General features: G+C 37.7%; 1 long non-coding RNA gene across 3 annotated transcripts; it reads right to left on the bottom strand.

Moving 5' to 3' along the window:
- Positions 1-452: 452 nt before the first annotated feature.
- On the bottom strand, positions 453-2,420 carry LOC134305100 (uncharacterized). 3 transcript variants are annotated; one of them, XR_010008472.1, is made up of 4 exons: positions 2,384-2,420; positions 1,570-1,612; positions 1,233-1,276; positions 453-1,059 (listed from the first exon to the last, which is right to left on the bottom strand). It is a non-coding gene; the product is annotated as an uncharacterized LOC134305100 (long non-coding RNA). The 3 variants fall into 3 exon arrangements; XR_010008478.1 differs by lacking the exon at positions 2,384-2,420 and adding an exon at positions 1,978-2,163; XR_010008466.1 differs by lacking the exon at positions 2,384-2,420 and having other exon boundaries at positions 1,570-1,650.
- Positions 2,421-15,725: the final 13,305 nt, after the last annotated feature.

Raw genomic sequence — 15,725 nt, 5'->3', positions numbered from 1 at the left:
AAAATATTTGCATATAAAACAAAAAAAACCCATGTAATTTTACTTAGCAAAAGCCCAATTTTAAATGAACTGTCAGAGGTATTGCAAAAAATATCTGTTAAATTGTCTTTTTTTATTATCTAAATACATTAATAAACTGTCAAAATAAAAGCATTTTCTTTCTCTAAAACATAAGTTAACTGTATTTTTAAATTGTTATTCTTCATTTAAAAAAATACACAAAATACAAAAATTTTAAGTAGGTTAAGATTTGTCTGCATAATACTGTGAAATTTTGCAGCTGTTACGTGTCACATAGAACTTTAGAACATATATAGAACTTTATAAATGCAGTATATAAATAGCTTTTGTTAATTTCAGCTTCAAAATGGATCAAAATCCACCACAGTTCAGCTATTTTTGACCCAAATAATTTTCACACAAATAAACAGTAAGTGTAGAAACAAGGAGGTTTTAATGTTATGGCTGATCAGTGTAAAAATCAGATGTCTAACACAATACAGCATACAATAAGTGCAATCAAAATTCATTTAAATGGAAAATGTTTAACAAAGCAGCACACAGTTAAGTGAAATGTCTACAAAACATGGGCATGAAACACTTCTGAACAAATCTGAATTATGTACAAAAGTCAGTGCCAACATTAAAGTTTTCAGAAAGTGCAACCACAGTGGGATTCGATAAACAGTACGTCACAAGTGTAATACTCAGTATGGACCACATCTCACTGAATAGCTTTATATTTAGTAATTGAGCTTTATGAGACAGTTTGTTAGCATCTAGTTCCAGAAACAGTTTTTGGAGTACATCAAAAGTGTATCTGAATGTAGGAGGGTAACTCAAGTTCTAAATCATAAGGTTATAAATATATAAGGCATAAATCAGCCCGAACTGCAAAGGCAAGGAACACACTGCCCAGGTCTTCTAGAACCACACCACCGTCTAATACCACTCCAGTATTGGCAGGTGGGTCCATGGCTTCAGCTCCCTCAACTCTAGTCACATAGATCCCAAGAACAGTCTCCCGATCACCCGTTCAGTTGCAGCCATATCACCATCCTACAATGGAACAGAGGGGGAAAATCACTTTCTTAAACTTAACAGTACACAAATTTCCATTTAGGACTTAACATATCTGACATCTCACTTCAACCTATATTTTAACTCGGACGTACACTGGCCCGAAAAGATGGGGTGGTTGCTGTAACAATTCAGAGGAAACTTGTGCTTACCTTCACCCTCCTAGCGCTGATGGTATTGCGTGATTGGAGGAATCCTAAATTGTAGATGAAATTGGATACTATTAAAATGATATATAAATAAAAAATTACTAAAGAAAACTAAAGGAAATCAAAATCAGCAAGACAAATATTTATAAAGAAATTACCAGCTTAAAAAAGAAAAGACATAAAATACATAAAACTAAAAAGTAAGTAAAAGAACCAAACAGAATAAATAATAAGAATTTCCACATTTTTTCTTCTTCACTTAATCTAAACTTAACTCAGTGTTCAGTCAAAAGTAGCTCAATATTCTTCAATTTAGCATAAAATGTAGAAAAAAAATTACCAGTAAAAGGTCAGTCCAACTGCAAATACACATTTCCAACCATCTGTAAACAGAAGATACAAGACATCAGTTGTTTTGTTGTAAATAACTAAAATATTATTTCTATAGTAAAGACTTTAACATTACAAATTCATTGATTATCCAATACTGTTCACATGTGTGTGCTTTCGAGGATAACAGTCACAAAACTCAGGTTTGTAATGATACTAACGTTACAGAATCACTTTGTTTTTTAGTTTGTGCAGAACCTGAGCGGTTCCCCTCAGGCTCGAGCTGCCTGCTCACATCTTAGCTAGCTAGGTTGTGTCCATGTTTTTTAATGCACTGGCACAGCAAATATTACACATCTTTTTATTTTCTACCTTCTTCTAATATACTTCAGCATTAAGTAATTTAAGCCATTTTTACCTTTCGGGAAAGAATCTTACTGCCACAAGTTGAGAATACTGGCTGTTGAACTTGACTAGCTTAGCACTAGCTAGCACCACGGCAATGCAACGTTATCACACACAGCGCAACCGGACTTAATATACAGTCAGCCAACGGCAATCTATTAAAATCTGCCTCAAGACTTTAATATGATTCACAGAATCCCTGGAAAGATGTTAATAAATAAATCACTATAAGCAGGTCCAGCGTTAGCATTAGCACGCGCGAATTAGCGTTAGCATTTTTAAACAAATAAAGCATGTACAGCAATAAAACTTGAATATTATTCAACTAAAGAGCTATATTAAACAATATAATAAGATACACATCATGATTAGCATGCAATTAGACATATGGAAAAAGATTTTGTAAAGCTTCACATTACCTGAGATGCCATTGAAACACAATGTGCCTTCACGATGTATTGCGTAATCCCCGGTGCGTCATATCCGGTTTCACCTGATAAACTTATTGCATTAAGTAGTTCCAGGGAAATAAAGCAACTAAGTTAAGTAAACTAATAAACACAATGCAGTCATGTTTAAATCTAAAATGTAATTGATTTGTGTCACACCAGCATATATTCTTTATGCAAAACCAACAGGCACTCAAAAGTGTGTAACTGGTAAATTAGAGCATCATTTTATATCTGTGGTGCTCTGGTTGGAATGTGCACCCAACATGTTGCACAGATGGACTGTAATACATTTTTCCTGTGAATGTGGGGATGGGTAAATTATGCTTGATTTAAATATTATAAATGTGAGAATAAATCACAGTTAATAACGTTTTAATGACATTTGACTATGGTTTTACACAGTTTGTATAAATGCACTTATTTAACAATTCAATCTTTAAATTAATACAAATGCATAAATAAAGTAAAAGTTAAAATCTGTTTAAATTGTATTGATGCCTGTCTAATAAGGTAGGCAATACCTTTGTTTTTCCAATTTATGTATGTAAAGTAGTGGTTAAGAAATGCAAAATTACTAAATATTTATTTCTTTGCTCACATATTTTTTTTGCAATTGTACATTTTTAAATGCATTATTAACAGTATTTTTATTTATTTGACAGTGATATATCGGTATAACAAAAGTTTTTTTTTTTGAAAATTACAGAAGATTCTGCTATTTTTGTCAATGAAGATTACTTTATTTTTACAGTTAGTTTTGTTAAAAGTGTCATCTAAAAACTGTTAAAAAACAGATTTTTTATGTATTTCATTTATACAGATTTTTTATGGTAAATCACATGACACTTTTCAATATACAGTTTATTCTTGTAATTTTACAAAAAAATTCTGTATTTTATAAATACAGGGAAAAACTGTAAAAATGTACTGGGGAAAACCTGTAAAAAAATGTTTATTTTTTACAGGGCACGTAAACACATCTACAGAGCCAGTAAACCATGTAAACACACCTATTGAACCACTTTTCTATATAACCACATTTATTGAACCACTTACCCATGTTAACACACCTATAGAACAACTTTCCCATGTAAACACACCTATAGAACCTTTTTCCTGTGTAAACACACCTATAGAACCACTTTCCCATGTAAACACACCTATAGAACCAATTTCCCATGTAAACACACCTATAGAACCCTTTTCCCTTTTTAGAACACCTATAGAATTGGTATCCCATGTAACCACACTTATAGAACCAGTAACCCGTGTAAACACACCTATAGAACAACTTTCCCATGTAACCACACCTATAGAGCCAGTAACCCATGTTAACATACCTAGAGAACCACTTTCCCATGCAACCACACCTATAGAACCAGTAACCCATGTAACCACAGCTATAGAAACATTGACCCATGTAAACACACCTATTTAACCACTTACCCACGTAAACACATCTACAGAGCCAGTAAACCATGTAAACACACCTATTGAACCACTTTTCTATATAACCACATTTATTGAACCACTTACCCATGTTAACACACCTATAGAACAACTTTCCCATGTAAACACACCTATAGAACCTTTTTCCTGTGTAAACACACCTATAGAACCACTTTCCCATGTAAACACACCTATAGAACCAATTTCCCATGTAAACACACCTATAGAGCCAGTAACCCATGTTAACATACCTATAGAACCACTTAACCATGTAAACACACATATAGAACCCCTTACCCATGTAAACACACCTATAGAACCGCGTTCCTGTGTAAACACAACTATAGAACCAGTAACCCATGTAACCGCACCTATAGAAAAGCTTTCCCATGTAAACACATCTAGAACCGCTTACCCATGTAAACACACCTATAGATCCACTTTCCCATATAAACACACCTATAGAACCACTTACCCATGTAAACACACCTATAAAACCATTTTCCCATGTAAACACATCTATAGAACCAGTAACTACTTTAACCACATCTATAACACCGGTAACCCATGTAACTACACTTATAGAACCAGTAACCCATGTAACCACACCTACAGAATCAGTAACCCATAAAACCATACCTATAGAACCAGTAACCCATGTAAACATACGTATAGAACCACTTTTCCATTTAAACAAACCTATAGAACCACTTCCCCATGTAAACACACCTATAGAACCACTATCACATGTAAACAAACCTGTAGAACCACTTGCCCATGTAAACACACTTATAGAACCAGTAACCCATGTAACTACACTTATAGAACGAGTTACTCATGTAAACACACATATAGAACCACTTTTTCATGTAACCACACTTTTAGAAACCAGTAACCCATGTAACCACACCTATAGAACAACTTACCTATGTAAGCACCTTTAGAGCCACTTTCCCATGTTTACACACCTATAGAACCACTTGCTTATGTAAACACACTTATTGAACCAGTTCACCATGTAAACATGCCAATACAACCACTTTGCCATGCAACCACATCTAGAGTACAGGTAACTCATGTAACCACATTTATAGAACCAGTAACCCATGTAACCACATCTTTATAACCAGTAACCCATGAAAACACACCTGTAGAACCAGTAACCCATGTAAACGCACCTGTAGAACCAGTAACCCATGTAAACACACCTGTAGAACCACTTTTCTATATAACCACAACTATCGAACCACTTTCTCATGTAAACACACCTATATAACCAGTAACCCATGTAACCACACCTGTAGAACCACTTTTCTATATAACCACACCTATAGAACCACTTTCTCATGTAAAAATACCTATTGAACAACTTTCCCATGTAAACACACCTATCAAACCACTTACCTATGCAGACACACCTATAGAACCACTTTCCCATGTAAACACACCTATAGAACCACTTTCCCATGTAAACACACCTTTAGAACCAGTAACCCGTGTAACCACACCTATAGAACAACTTTCCCATGTAAACACACCTTTTGAACCAGTAACCCATGTAACCACACCTTTAGAAAAAGTAACCTATGTAAACACACCTATAGAACCACTTTCCCATGTAACCACACCTATAGAACCAGTTACTCATGTAAACACACCTATAGAACCACTTTCTCATGTAAACACCTCTATAGAAACACTCATGTAAACACACCTATAAAACCATTTGCCTATGAAAACACACCTATAGAACCATTTACCCCTGTAACCACACTTATAGAACCACTTACCCATGTAAACACAACTATAGAACCACTTATCCATGTGAACACACCTATAGAACAACTTTTCCATGTAAACACACATTTAGAACCACTTTCCCATGTAACCAAACCTATAGAGCCAGTAAACCATGTAAACACCTATTGAACCACTTACCCATGTTAACACACATATAGAAAAACTTTCCCATGTAAACACACCTATAGAACCACTTTCCTGTGTAAATACACCTATAGAACCAGTAACCCATGTAACCACATCTATAGAACCACTTACCCATGTAAACACACCTATAGAACCTCTAACCCATATAAAAACAGTGTTAGAACCGCTAACTCATGTAAACACACCATTAGCACCACTAACCCATGTAAACACACCTATAGAACCACTTTCTCATGTAAACACACCATTAGAACCACTAACCCATGTAAACACACCATTAGAACCACTAACCCATGTAAACACACCTATAGAACCACTTACCCATGTAAACACACCTACAGAACCCTTTTCTCATGTAAACACACCTTTACAACCAGTAACCCATGTAAACACACCTATAGAACTACTTACCCATGTAAACACACCATTAGAACCGCTAACCCATGTAAACACACCTATAGAACCACTTACCCATGTAAACACACCTATAGAACCGTTTTCCCATGTAAAAACACCTTTAGAACCACTTTCCCATGTAAACACAACTATAGAACCACTAACCCATGTATCCACACTGATAGAACCAGTAACCTATGTAAACACATCTTTTAGAACCCTTTACCCATGTAAACACACCTATAGAACCACTATCCTATGTGAACACACTTATGGAACATTTTACCCATGTGAACTTACCTATAGTACCAGTAACTTATTTAACCTTACCTTTTGCACCAGTAACCAATGTAAACACACCTATAGAACCACTTTCCCATGCTAACACACCTATAGTTACACTTACCCAAGTAATAACAGCTTTAGAACCAGTAACTCATGTAAACACACCTGTAGAACCACTTTTTTATGTAACCACACCTATAGAACCTGTAACCCATGTAACCAAACCTATGGAACCTGTAACCCATGTAACCACACCTATAGAACCAGTTTCCCATATAACCACACCTATAGAACCAGTAACTCATGTAAACACACATATCAAACCACTTACCTATGCAGACACACCTATAGAGAACCACTTACCCATGTAAACACACCTGTAGAACCAGTAACCCATGTAACCACACCTATAGAACCAGTAAACCATGTAAACACACCTATATAACCAGTAACCCATGTAAACACTCCCATAGAACAACTTTCCCATGAAACCACACCTATAGAACCACTTTCACATGTTAACACACCTATAGTACCAGTAACCAATGTAACCACACCTATAAAACTAGTAACTCATGTAAACACACCTATAGAACCTCTTCCCCATGTAAACACACCTATAGAACCACTTACCCATGTAAACACACCTATAGAATCACTTTTCCATGTAAACACACCTATAGAACCACTTTTCCATGTAAACACACATATGGTAACACTTACCCATGTAACTACACCTATTGAACCACTTACCCATGTAAATACACCTATTGAACCACTTACCCATGTAAACACACCTATAGAACCACTTTTCCATGTAAACACACCTATAGAACCACTTTTCCATGTAAACACACCTATAGAACCTCTTCCCCATGTAAACACACCTATAGAACCACTTACTCATGTAAACACACCTATAGAACCACTTTTCCATGTAAACACACCTATAGAACCAGTAACCCATGTAAACACTCCCATAGAACAACTTTCCCATGAAACCACACCTATAGAACCACTTTCACATGTAAACACACCTATAGTACCAGTAACCAATGTAACCACACCTATAGAACTAGTAACTCATGTAAACACACCTATAGAACCTGTTCCCCATGTAAACACACCTATAGTTACACTTACCCATGTAAACACACCTATAGAATCACTTTTCCATGTAAACACACCTATAGAACCACTTTTCCATGTAAACACACATATAGTTACACTTACCCATGTAAACACATTTATAGAACCAGTAAGCCATGTAACCACACCTATAGAACCAGTAACCCATGTAACCACACCTATAGAACAACTTTTCCATGTAAACACACCTATAGAACCACTTTCCCGTGTAAACACACCTATAGAACCACTTACCCATGTAAACACACCTATAGAACAACTTTCCTATGCAAACACAAGGTTTGTTAAAGTCTAGTAGGGTCTGTTAAGGTCTTGTAGTGTCTGTTTAAGTTTGGTTAGGTCTAGTAGGGTCTTGTAGGATTTAGCAAAGGTCTTAGGGTCTGTTAAGGTGTATTAGGTTCTGTTAAGGTCTAATAGGGTCTGTTAAGATCTAGTAGGGTATTTTAAGGTCTACTAAGGTCTTGTAGGGTCTGTTATGGTCTTGTAAGTTTTTGTGTGGTCTTTTAAGGTCTAGTAGGGTCTTTTAAGTTTCATTAGGGTCTGTTAAGTTCTAGTAGGGTCTAGTAGGGTCTAGTAAGGTCTTTTGAGGACTTAAGGTTTTACAGCATCTGTTAAGGTCTAATAGGGTCTTTTAGGCTCTTAAGTTCTAATAGGGTCTAGTAGGGTCTGTTAAGGTATTGAAAGGTCTAGTAGGTTCTGTTAAGGTATTGAAAGGTCTAGTAGGGTCTGTTAAGATCTTATAGGGTCTGTTAAGGTCTTATAGGGTCTATTAGGGTTTAAAAGGGTCTTTTAAGGTCTGTTAAGGTCTAGTAGGGTATGTTAAGGTCTCATAAGGTCCAGTAGGGTCTGTTAAGGTCTAGTAGGGTCTGTTAAGATTTGGTCTCGTCTATTAAGATCTTCTAAGGTCTATTAGTTTCTGTTTAGGTCTAGTAGTTTCTGTTAAGGTGTAGTAAGGTCTAGTAGGGTTTTTCAAGGTCTAGTAGGGTCTGTTATGGTCTAGTAGGGTCTGTTAATTTCTAGTAAGGTCTGTTAAAGTCTAGTAAGGTCTAGTAGATTCTGTTAAGGTCTTATAGGGTCTAGTAGGGTCTATTAAGGTCTTGTAGGGTCTGTTAAGGTCTAATATGGTCCGTTGGGGTCTAGTAGGGTTTGTTAAGGTCTTATAGGGTCTTTTAAGGTTTAATAGGGTCTAGTAGGGTCTCTTGAGGTCTAGTAGGGTCTTTTAAGGTCTCTTGAGGTCTAGTAGGGTCTATTAGAGGGTCTCTTGAGGTCTAGTAAAGTCTTTTAAGGTCTTGTACGCTCTGTGAAGGTCTATAACGGACTATTAGTTTCTGTAAAGGTCTAGTAAGGTTTATTACGGTCTAGTAGTTTCTGTAAAGGTCTAGTAAGGTCTGGTAGGGTTTGTTAATATCTAGTAGGGTCTGTTATGGTCTTGTGTGGTCTAGTAGGGTCTGTTATGGTCCATTAGGGTCTGTTAATTTCTAGTAAGGTCTGGTAAAGTCTTTTAAGGTCTAGTAGATTCTGTTAAGGTCTTATAGGGTCTAGTAGGGTCTTGTAGGGTCTGTTAAGGTCTAATATGGTCTGTTAGGGTCTAGTAGGATTTGTTAAGGTCTACTAGGGTCTGATGAGGTCTAGTAAGGTCAAGTAAAGTCTGTTAAGGCCTAGTATGGTCTAGTAGGGTTTTTTTTAAGTTTTATTAAGGTCTAGTAGGGTCTTTTAAGGTCTTAAAGGGCCGGTTAAGGTCCAGTAACTTCTAGTAGGGTCAAGTAGGGTCAAGTACGGTCAAGTAGGGTCTTCTGAAATCTGTTAAGGTCTAGTTGCGTCTTTTAAGGTATAATACAGTCTAGTAAAGTCTGTGAAGGTCTAGTAAGGTCTAGTAGGGTCTTCTAATGTCTATTAAGGTCTAGTAGGGTCTGTTAAGGTATAATACAGTCTAGTAAAGTCTGTTGAGTTCCAGTAACGTCTTGTAGGGTCTTTTAAGGTCTAGTATGGTCTTCTAAGGTCTATTAAGGTCTAGTTGCATTTTTTAAGGTATAATACAATCTAGTAAAGTCTGTTAAGGTCTGGTATAGTCTAGTAAGGTCTAGTAGGGTCTTCTAAGGTTTATTAAGGTTTAGTAGGGTTTTTTCAGAATCACTTTATTTCGCCAGGTATGTTACACATACGAGGAATTTGCTTTGGTGTAACACACAATAATACACACAATAGTCCACATTGTAGTACAAACAATACACATAATAGTACAGATAATTACACATGTATGACATGTAAAATAGAACATATTTAACAGACCCGACAGCACACGGACTGTTAACCAGTATTTACCAACAGTTACCCAAGAGAACAACTTTGGTTAAGAAGTGTTACAGCTCTGGGGAAAAAGCTGTTCTGGATGTGCTTGTTTTTATTGTTCTGAGTCTTCTGCTTTTCTATGTAAACACACCTATAGAACCAGTAACCCATGTACACACACCTATAGAACCAGTACTCATGTAAACACACGTTTAGAACCACTAACCCATGTAGACACACTTATAGAACCACTAACCCATGTAAACCCACCTATAGAACCACTTATCCATGTAAAAACAGCTTTTGAACCACTTACCCATGTAACCACAACTATAAAACCAGTAACCCATGTAAACACACCTATAGAACCACTTACCCTTGTAAAAACAGCTTTTGAACCACTTACCCATATAAACACACCTATAAAACCACTTACCCATCTAACCACACTTTTAGAAACAGTAAACCATGTAACCACACCTATAGAGGCAGTTACCCATGTAACCACACCTATTGAACCAGTAACCCATGTAAACACACCTATAGAACCACTTTCCCATGTAAACACAACTATAGAACTACTTTCCCATGTAAACACACCATTAGAATCACTTACCCATGTAAACACATTTATAGAACAACTTTCTTATGTAAACACACCTATAGAACCTCTTACCCATGTAAACACACCTATAGAACCACTTATCCATGTAAACACACCTATCGGATCACTTTCCCATGTAACCACACTTATAGAACCAGTAAACCATATAAACACACCTATAGAACCAGTAACCCATGTAAACACACCTATAGAACCAGTAACCCATGTAAACACTCCCACAGAACCACTTTCCCATGTAAACACACCTATCGAATCACTTACCCATGTTTCCACACCTACAGAACCACTTTCTTATGAAACCACACCTATACAACCACTTATTTATGTAAACACACCTATAGAACCACTAACTCATGTAAACACACCTATAGAACCATTTGTCCATGCAAACACACCTATAGAACCAGTAATTTATGTAACCACACCTATAGAACCACTTACCCATGTAAACACACCTATAGAACCACTGTTCCATGTAAACACACCTATAGTAACGCTTGCCCATGTAAAAACAGCTTTAGAACCACTTTCCTATGTAAAAACATCTATAGAACCACTTTCCCATGTAACCACAACTATAGAAACAGTAACCCATGTAAACACATTTATTGAACCACTTACCCATGTAAACACACCTAAAGTTACACTTACCCATGTGAAACAGCTTTAGAACCACTTACTCATGTAAAAATCTATATAACATCTTTCCCATGTAACCACACCTATAAAACCACTTTCCCATGTAGCCACACCTATTGAACCAGTAACTAGGGCTGTCGCACTAACCGCAATTTTGAAATATCGCGGTATAGACCAGCCAACCGCAGGGCATGCCAAGCAACCGCCACACCGCGATATTCAAGTTTTTTTTGTTGTTGTTGCAGGGTCCATCTTGTTTTTCGCTTACAATCGGGCATAATAAATGTTAAATAAATTCATAATGAAAAAGAGCTAAGTGCGTCATTTTCCTGCAAACTGTTCACATGCGTTGCTGCTGAGTGTCAGGCATTGTGTTTTAAGATGGAAACACTAGACGGTTTTCCATCCACCAACTTTTTGCGAATTTTGAAAACTGCGCATTAACACACCTGGATGGAAAAGCTAAAAATTCGAAAAACGACCCAAATATCGCAAAAAAAAGTTTTTACGCTTGAACGAGGTGGAAAAGTTAGAATATCGCATCGCCGAAATGACACACACACGCATATATATATATATATATATATATATATATATATATATATATATATATATATATATATATATATATATATTTATATATATATATATATATATATTTTAAAACTGAATCACTGTCAACGTGTGTAGTGTACCTGAAAAGGTGTGATGTTTTAATAACTGCTGCGTTATGTGCGCTGCTGAGAAAGCCAACACATACATCACGAATCAACAACTGGTCATCCACAAGTGCCTGCAAAACAATCAATGGCCATCCCTTCTATGTACATAGCCCCTGTACCCGACTGCTGGAGGGAGGATTGGAATGTGTGTACCATCCAGTGCAGCGTACACCTGTGGTATATGATGCGCTGCGTAATTACGCGGTGCTATTTCTTCTGCCTCCTGCGCATTTGGTAATACGACGTAATGTTTAATTGGTTTTGATGTTATTGCTTGGCATACAGCGTATACACTATGGTGAACTGTTGTTACGCTCACGCCGAACGTCTCGCCAACTACTACTTGTATAAGGCAATAGCAATCCTCTTTTCAGTTGGCACGGGTGGCCGGTGACTGTAAACTTTTGGCTCTACAGATGACCTGATCATAGCTCATCAAAGGCTGATTTTGACATTCTGAAATTCTTGATCCAAAGCTCGTTTGAAAAATGGTTCTGCACGATGTGCTCCCAAAGTTGTTTAGTGCGTTTTACGTTCCCAGATGCGAGGTGAACGTCGCCGTGGCACGGAGATTTGAGCCCACATTAGACGGGCCATTGCTCGTTCTGCCCGACGTCTCTCACGTCATGTAAAGGTTTTTTCACATAACTGTAGTTGATGGAAACGCAACATTTTCCGCTTTTTTTTCTGCCGATATTTCATAAATGCGCATTACACTTGCGAAATGTTTGGATGGAAACGGTTAATGGCAACAGGAATTACAGGCAAGTTTATTAATGATCAAATTGAGTTCACACTCAATAAAATACTTGTAATTTAGACTATATTCAAACCTTAAAAAAGCCTTGGCGAACTAAAACACTTAATGACGGTTAATATGGCATTGCAGCCTGCAAATATTCTCTTGCTGGCTTGCTGAAATTATTTAAATGTATTTTTTCGTTGAATAAAAATGTATTGAAACGAATAATAACTTAAAATGTAGTATTATTTTATATATTATATTGTTATGTTAATTATACCTACTAAATAGATGGTTAATAGTGACGCGACAACCAGGCTAGATTTGCTTTGATCTGTAAAGTCGCATGCAGGATCAGTACACGTGTGAATTAGTGTAACATCGGTAACGCCGGGAACATCACTACCCCACTCAGATCCTCTCTAAACCACATCAGATGAACGTGTTGGTTCTTCTAGCGCGCATGATAACGCAGGTTTAAACTCTTACAGACTTTATTCTTTTTTTTTTACCATATTTTGATTAGATGTGCATTTAAAATATTTAGCCTAAACACTTTTTTTTCGTTTCACAGTGTATATCTAGCCTAGGCTAGATTTAACAATAAACACACATTTGATTGGTCTTAAAGCTGTCTCATCTTTGTCATTATAAAGCAATAATATACCGAATCATAGCCTAACAATAAAGCTTGTTTATATAGCTCTAAAATCCAGATAAATTAAGTCATTTTCAAAAAAAAAAAAAAAATGGCGATATTATCGCATACCGCGATATTAAGACAGGCTGAATATCGCAAGGGGAAATTCTTTCACCGCGACAGCCCTACCAGTAACCCATCTAAACACACCTATAGAACAACTTACCCATGTAAACACACCTGTAGAACCCATTTCCCTTTTTAATCACACCTATAGAACCACTTCCCCATGTAAACACACCTATAGAACCTCTTTCCCATGTAAACACACCTATAGAACCAGTAACCCATGTAACCACACCTATAGAACCATTTACCCATGTAAACACACCTGTAGAACCCATTTCCCTTTTTAACCACACCTATTGAACCACTTCCCCATGTAAACACACCTAAAGAACCACTAACCCATGTAACCACACCTATAGAACCACTTACCCATTTAAACACACCTGAATTCCCCCAACACACCTATATAAAACACCCATCTCAACACACCTATAGAACCACTTGCCCATGTAGGGCCAATGATAGCTCGGTGGTTAAGGTACTGGACTAGTAAGCAGAAGGTTCCCGGTTCAAGCCCCGCCACCACCAAGTTGCCACTGTTGGGTCCCTAAGCAAGGCCCTTAATCCTCAATTGCTAGGATTTGGATCCTAGCAATTGAGGATTGCTAGGATCCAAGTCGCTTTGGACTTGGATAAAAGCCCAAAGCGCTTTTGTAAGTCGCTTTGGATAAAAGCGTCTGCTAAATGCTGAAAATGTAAATGTAAATGTAGACACTCTCAATGAACCACTTGCCCATGTAGACACACTTATAGAACCACTAACCCATGTAAACACCTATAAATCTACTAACCCATGTAAATACACCTATAGAACCACTAACCCATGTAAACACACTTATAGAACCACTTACCCATTTAAACACACCTGAATTCCCCCAACACACCTATATATAAACCCTGCAGCAATCTGTTTCCTAGCCTTAAATTCATCTGGGACCCCCCTTGGGACCCCTATACCATCAATCCACACGGTCTTGTCGAAGGATCCGCCAGGTTTGACCTCTCGGGTGTCTCTTCGATGGCTGTGGTGATTGGTCAGGACGTCCGCGGTATCCTCCACTCCGTGCTGCTTGTAAATTCTGAAAGGCATAATCAGAAAGACCAACGCACACTCCCCAGACCAATTCCCATGCAACCTTCGCCGGATTCTCATATCTCCACACAACCATACTAAATCCGCCCTACTGAATTTTTGTGCATTCAGCTGGCTGCCTGTATAATTCCCATCACTATCCAGGATAATGGTTTACTTACACCATCCTTCTGAAAAATGTCCCCTGTTTATCGGTCCTGGTTTGTTGCTCCTGAAACAGGTGTAATTGCCTTTATAGGCTTTGATGTTAGTTGGGGTTGGTTCCTGAGTTAATGGGTGGGACATGGATAAGTTCTCACACCCTACTGGCTCAATCTCATTGAACAATGAGAGTAGGCATGTCCAATTTCCTGAAATTACTGGATGAGTGGCCAAATTAGGTTTTGCAGCTGCGCATACAAAACAATCTTTAACATCTATGCTCTTTACTGTAAATCTGACCCATTCTAACCACATATTAGGCTCCTCATACCCAGTTTCCACCGCTAACTGATCGCGCCAGGCCATTATTTCCGTTGTCGCTATGGCAACCGGCTGTGACTTCTGACTACTTTCCCCTAATTCCTCTATCTTGCCAGTTATGTTGTTCGTAACTATGGTTGTCTTTGGTTTTACACACACTATGCCCAATGGGTCCTCGCCTTGTACATCTACTCCTAAGGTAAAATAGTAATTAAGTTGGGGACCCCACCCATAGCTAGACAGCTTGGGTAGGGTTAGAAGAACTGTCTTTCCTCGCAACTGAGGTTTTGTGCCGAGATAGGCTTGGGGCTTGTCGTCCAAACCTAATGCATGCCCCCTTGATGAACGGACCGTCGGGTCATAATGAAATTTATAATTTGGGTTCGAATGAGTGAACACTGATCCCCAAGTGGGACAGTAGGGTTCTGGTGAGGGATAGGAGGCGCAGCCATAAATATGATGACCCATCCACCTATTTTCTTCACCACAATCCACTACTCTGCACACATCAAACAACACATTGGTGGATCGGTTGTAATCTATCTCAATCTCGAAGCACTTGGTGGGGATTCTATGGTTTTGCTCAAGGGATCTTTTTGATCTCGACCCTGGAGCAGTTATATTCGCAAAGTCGCACAATTCGAAAAGTCCCAGCAGGTGACACAGTTCTCTGAAAGTTAACCACCTCATGGTTATTACTGGGCCACTCCCGTACCTAAGGCCAAATCTCAATTTGCGTTAT

The sequence above is a fragment of the Trichomycterus rosablanca genome, chromosome 2, assembly GCF_030014385.1.
Source record: "Trichomycterus rosablanca isolate fTriRos1 chromosome 2, fTriRos1.hap1, whole genome shotgun sequence".
NCBI lineage: Eukaryota > Metazoa > Chordata > Actinopteri > Siluriformes > Trichomycteridae > Trichomycterus > Trichomycterus rosablanca.
Note: the sequence above shows the minus strand (reverse complement) of the source record. Positions and strands in the feature narration are given on the sequence as shown.